At 49.5% G+C, this 5,850-nt stretch overlaps 1 long non-coding RNA gene across 1 annotated transcript; it reads left to right on the top strand.

Moving 5' to 3' along the window:
- Positions 1-585: 585 nt before the first annotated feature.
- On the top strand, positions 586-4,704 carry LOC105542193. Its single transcript, XR_001006428.1, has 3 exons — positions 586-2,432; positions 3,692-3,804; positions 4,386-4,704. It is a non-coding gene; the product is annotated as an uncharacterized LOC105542193 (long non-coding RNA).
- Positions 4,705-5,850: the final 1,146 nt, after the last annotated feature.

The following is a 5,850-nucleotide window of genomic DNA, read 5'->3' as shown; positions in this document are numbered from 1 at the left end:
TCATCTGAGGTCACGCATTCAAGACCAGCCTGACCAATATGGTGAAACCCCGTCTCTACTTAAAAATACACACACACACACACACACACACACACACACAAATTAGCCAGGCATGATGGCGGGTGCCTGTGATCCCAGCTACTCAGGAGGCTGAGATGGGAGAAGCAGGGAATCTGGAGACGGTGGTTGCAGTGAGCCAAGATCATGCCACTGCACTCCAGCCTGGGCAGCTGAACAAGACTCCATCTTAAAATAAAATAAAATAAAGCAGCTCCTGTGTGCTGGCTTCATGCCAGGTACTGGATGGAGGGTGGTGGCATTTGAAGCTAGTTGAGTGCTTTGGAAGCAGGCAGTGAGATGGGAGCTAAGGATCCTCTTTGGGGTTCAGAATGCAGAGGGGAGTATGATCTGATAACTCCTCTTGGGGCTGCCAATGTCAGGAACCCAGAACTCCAGAAGTTTTCCTTTAAGCCTTGTCTTCCCACAGTGCTTCCCAGGACAGGACACTGCGGGTACAGCTATCTGCTCTGTCACATCTGCACAGCATTGGTATCTCGTTCTCTTCAGATGCTGGACACTTGAAAGTTTGTCTCAATGATCTATTGATGCACTCAAACCACACTAAATTAGCTTTGTCATCTGGTCCAGGTTCGGCTGGGCAATTCTGCTGGTTTCATTTAGGCTCACCCAGGCAGCTGAAGACACCTTGGTGCAGCATGGTCTAAGTTGGCCTTGCTTGGCCTGGGTTAGCAGCTGTTGGCTGAGCCCTATGTCTCCAGCAGGCTAGCCTGAGCTCATCCATTGGATGCAGCCTTCCCAGAGCAAGCCACAGTGTGCAACTGCTTCCCAAGCCTCTGCTTACATCTCGTTTGCTGATGTCCCATTGGCTAAAGCCGGTCATTTGACCAAGCCTGTGGACAATGTAGGAGAGGATTACACAAGAGGGGTGGGGCTCCTGGGCACTCATGGCTGTACCAACCTACGACCAACTCTCCTGGGCGCCAGGCTGTTTCCTTCCTCTGCACCTTTGCCCAGGCTGTCCCATTCGCTTGTTATGCCCTGATGGGTGATCTCCTACTCGGGCAAGTCGCAAACTTCTCTGTGCCTCAGCCTCCTCCTCTGTAAAATGGGGATCACGTGAGTTTAAGTTATTCTGAGGATTAAACGAGTTAACACACAAACATTTAAAACAGTGCCTAGCACAGAGTAGGTCCTCCAGAGATGCCAGCCATCACCATCACAATGGTGATTCTTGGTATGATGACCCCTGCCCTCTTCAAAGCCCCGTTTAAGGAATCTCCTCCTCCCTGAAGCTGTCTCTGGTTCTCTTCAGCCAAGCATCCACCCCCAAGCCTGGCCCTATAATTATCTTTTCCTCATCCACCTACTCCATCTACAGTGGGGTCCAGAGGGAAGGGAATCCCAGGGCCCAGCCCAGGGAGTGTGAAGTATCTTATTTCTTCTGCAATTAGGGAGGCAAGACAGTCCTCGGTGACTCCATTTGGCATAGGTGAAAACTGAGGCTGTAGGAGATGTGCTGACTTGCCTGGGGTTGCGCAGCTGGTAGGTGGGTGAGCTGGGAGTGGAGCCAGGTTGGGCTGTAGCAGCTGTGTTTGCCTTGCCTCACTGTCCAGCTCTCACCTGGGCCGGGTGTCGGGGTCTCAAAAGGAAGGCAGATATGGGCTCTGCCCCATGGAGCTCACAGTCTGGTGGAGGAGAAAGGCTCAAGCAGAGAGTAGGAGGTGTGAGTAGCTCTGTGGGCTGTGGGGGCCAGATGGGTCCTCGATCCTGCGGGGTCAGAGCTGGCTGCCCAGAAGACATGAAATGGAATAAGCAGAGTGACATGCTCTGGGCCACACTCAGGGTGTGTGGCCGCCCTGACCACATCACTGCAGCTGCCTGCACAGCCACATCCCTGTGGGTTGTGGGACTGTGACCCTCCCCACTACCTCCCATTACTGAGGACACACCTCCTGGGCCTCCAGTAACTACCCAGGCCTCCACACCTGCTGCACCATGGTGGTGCAGCCCACCTCCCCCACGCCTTCAGCCTTGTGGACATTTTCTCTGGAGATTCCAATTCCCCGGCCTCCTTGAGGTCAGTGTCTGCCCAGAACCTCCCGGCAGGAGAGAATAAACCCCACAGTACTTAAGGCAATGCCTTCCTGTCCGACTGGACAAAGATAGGCAGTGCAGGAACCTCCCCTGGGAGGACTGAGCCATCACCTGAGGGATGGGAGTCCATGGAAACGTGACTCGCCCCTGTGAGAATAAAGCCTTTCATCTGGACATCGAAATGGCCACCAGCTCCCTGAGTGACTTTGGGCAAGTCATGTCCCCATTCCAAGCCTCAGAAAGCCCACCTGTGAGATGAGGATGAAAATAACCCCCTTATAGACCTGCCATCCCACCACCGTGGCGCGATCCACCTGGTACATAGTCAGTATTCAGGGAATGGTGGTACGGCAGTAGTGTGAATACCTTTAAACTGGAGGAGCTTTTAACAACTTCTAGAATCTCCTGGAAAGAGTGGGGAGCACCTCAGTGACCAGTTCATGCATTAGGTAGCGGCCACGACTTCCATTAGCATTGAAGGCGTTTATGGAGGGCTTGTTGAGAGCATAGCAGAATGCTGGGTATTGGAGCCCTGAGGAGTCATGTACAATCCACTTATCACCTATGCTTGCTTGCTTTAAAAAAATACTCCTTTGGCCGGGCACGGTCGCTCTTGCCTGTAATTCCAGTACTTTGGGAGTTTGAGGCAGACAGATCACGAGGTTAGGAGTTCAAGACCAGCGGGACCAACATGGCAAAAACCCGTCTCTACTAAAGATACAAAAAATTAGCTGGGCGTGGTGGTGGGCGCCCGTAATCCCAGCTACTCAGGAGCCTGAGGCAGGAGAATCACTTGAACCCTGAAAGTGGAGGTTGCAGTGAGCTGAGATCGTGCCATTGTACTCCAGCCTGGCGACAGAGTGAGACCGTGTCTCAAAAAAAAAAAAAAAAAATTCTTTAATTGTATTTTACAGAGGGATAATGTATATATAGGAAGATGACCCTGTGTTAGGTTGCTAGGGCTGACATTACAAAATACCACAGGCTGGGTTGGGAGCTTCCACTATAGGAGTTTATTTTCTCGGTCCTGGAGGCTGGAAGTCCCAGATCGAGGTGTCGGGAGGGCTGATTTCTTCTGAGCCTCTCCTTGGCTTGCAAACAGTAGCCTTCTCCCTGCATCTTCACATCCATCTTCCCTCTGCACCTGTCTGTGTCATTTTCTCTTATAAAGATGCCAGTTGATTAGGGCCCACCCTAATGACCTTGTTTTAACTTAGTCACCCCTTTAAAGACCTGTCTCCAAAATACAGTCTTATTCTAAAAGTGCTGGGGTTAGAGCTTTAGCATAGGAATTGGGGTGGGGGGTGGGAGGAACAGTTCAGCCCCTAGCACCCCACTTTGTTTACAGTCTGAGGAGTTTTTACAAATGACACACAACAGCCAAGATGCAGAGCAGATCATTGCCCCGAGGTAGCGCGCTCATGTCCCGGCAGACAGTCCCCACCTGGCACCCCCACACCGGGTGAAAATGTCTGGTGGCCTCCTGTTGTGCGGGCTCAGTTTGTCTTCTCTGGAGCGTCAGGTAAGTGGGATCATGCCGTGTGTTCGTTTCATGCCTGGTGTTTTCTCTCCGCAGAACGACCCTGAGGACTGTGAGTGTTGCTGTGTGCGTCTGTGCTGTGTCCCCTTTCATTGCTGAGCGGTGTTCCTTTGTTTGGATACACCACTGTCTGCTTCTTCACTCATCAGGTAAGGGACACACAGACAGTTCCAGGTCAGGCTCATGATGGGTAAAGCTTCCACTCACGTCTGGGCACAGGTCTTTGTACAGCCCTGCTTTTCATTTCCAGTTGGTTTCCCCACCTAAAAGTGCTAGATTACATGGGAGGTGGGTGTTTAACTTCATAACTGCCTTGCAGGGTGATTCTCACACTCCCATCAGTCGTGTTGGAGAGTCCTGATTGCTCCGACATCGATAGTTCAGTCCTTTTCACTTTAATTCTAAAGAGTGTACACTGGCATCTCGTGGTTTAACTTGCACTTCCCTGAGGGCTGGTGAAGTTGAGCATCTTCCCATGTGCTTATTGGTCATCACATTTCGTTTGACCACTTTTAATTGGGTGGTCATTTAGAAAATTGTGGTAAAAGATACATAACATACAATTTACCATCTTAATTTAAATTTATTCAGTCCAGTGACATTAAGACCATTCATGTGCTATGGAGGTGTCACCATCATCTGTCTCCAGTATTCTTTTTTGTCTTCCCAATCTGAACCCCCGTCCCCATTAAACACTAACTCCTCATTCTCCTCTCCCCTCAACTTGCAGCCGTAGGCACCCCTCCATTCTACTGACTGTCTCTATGAATGTGACTATCCTGGGGACTTCGTACCAGTTGAACCTATAGTATTTGTCCTTTTGTGACTGGCTTATTTCACTTAACATAATATCCTGAAGGTTTATCCATGTTGTATGATGTGTCAGAATTCCCTTCCCTTTTAAGGCTAAATAATATTCTACTAGGTGTAGAGATCAATTGCCTTTATCCATTCATCTGTCAGTGAACACTTGGGTGGGTTCCACCTGTTGGTTATTGTGAATAGTACTGTGATGAACATGAGTGTGCAAATATATCTGTGTGAATTCCTGAATTCCTGTTTTATTCTCTTTTTTTTGAGACGGGGTCTAGCTCTGTTACCAGGTTGGAGTGCAGAGGCGTGATCTTGGCTTACTGCAGCCGCCCATTCCCAGGAGTGATCCTCCCACCTCACCCTCCCGAATAGGTGGGACTGCCAGCATGCACCAACACACCTAGCTGATTTTTGTTATGTTTTGTAGAGAGGGGGTTTTGTCATGTTGCCCAGGTTGGTCTTGAACTCCTGGAGTCAAGTGATCCACCTGCCTTGGTCTCCCAAAGTGCTAGAATTGCAGGCATGAGCCACCATGCCTGACTGATTCCTGTTTTCAATTTTAGGTAGTCATTTGATTATTGGGTTGTAGAAATCTTACTTTTAAATTAATATCTTAAAAACTATCACCAGTTACCTATGTGTTAACTGCTTAGTTTTTCAACCAAACTTTGATCATCAGCCAACCCTCACTTTCAGCCCAGATCGATGAGCTCATGCTTGGTGATCAGTTAACTCCTTGTTTTTTAGCTAATGCGTTAATTAGCAATTACCATCTTTGTCTTCAGCTAAACATCATACTTCTCAATGCTTTGGTTATCAGCTAATGTCTTCTTTTTCAGCTAACACTTTAGTGGACATTAATATCCTTGTTAACGTATGTTACCTCAACCAGATAAGACCTGGCTGCATTGGGGAAGGGAAGTGGGGGCTTGACAAGGAACGTGAAGACATTAAAGGCAAAACTTCTGAGTTAATGAGGGGAGTCCTCCAAGAGAGTTCTGTCCTTCAGGAGCTGGAGTCTGGCTCTCCATGAAAGCTTTCTGAATGAATGAATGGATGGATGAATGAGTGCACGAGTGGGTAGTGAGTGCAGGACCACGCTCCTTCTCCTGGGGATGGCATTGCTTGCTCAGCCCCAGAGCCAGTGGCTTTCACTCTCACATCTTGCTGACACATGATGTTACCCAGAAACGCTTGAAATGCCGTTGTTTCACTGGGGCCTGGAGACCATACTTTGGACCTTGGTATCCTCTGGCCCGTGGACACCAGAGCAACAGCATCCTCTGCTGCACCCAGGCTGCCGAGCCTTTTATTCTTGAGTTGGCCATGTGACCCCCAGTGGGGCATGTGACCTCTCTAGACCCACATCTGTGTGACCTGGC

The sequence above is a fragment of the Mandrillus leucophaeus genome, unplaced genomic scaffold (genome assembly GCF_000951045.1).
Source record: "Mandrillus leucophaeus isolate KB7577 unplaced genomic scaffold, Mleu.le_1.0 Scaffold252, whole genome shotgun sequence".
NCBI classification, from domain to species: domain Eukaryota; kingdom Metazoa; phylum Chordata; class Mammalia; order Primates; family Cercopithecidae; genus Mandrillus; species Mandrillus leucophaeus.
This window is presented reverse-complemented; position numbering and strand designations above follow the sequence as displayed.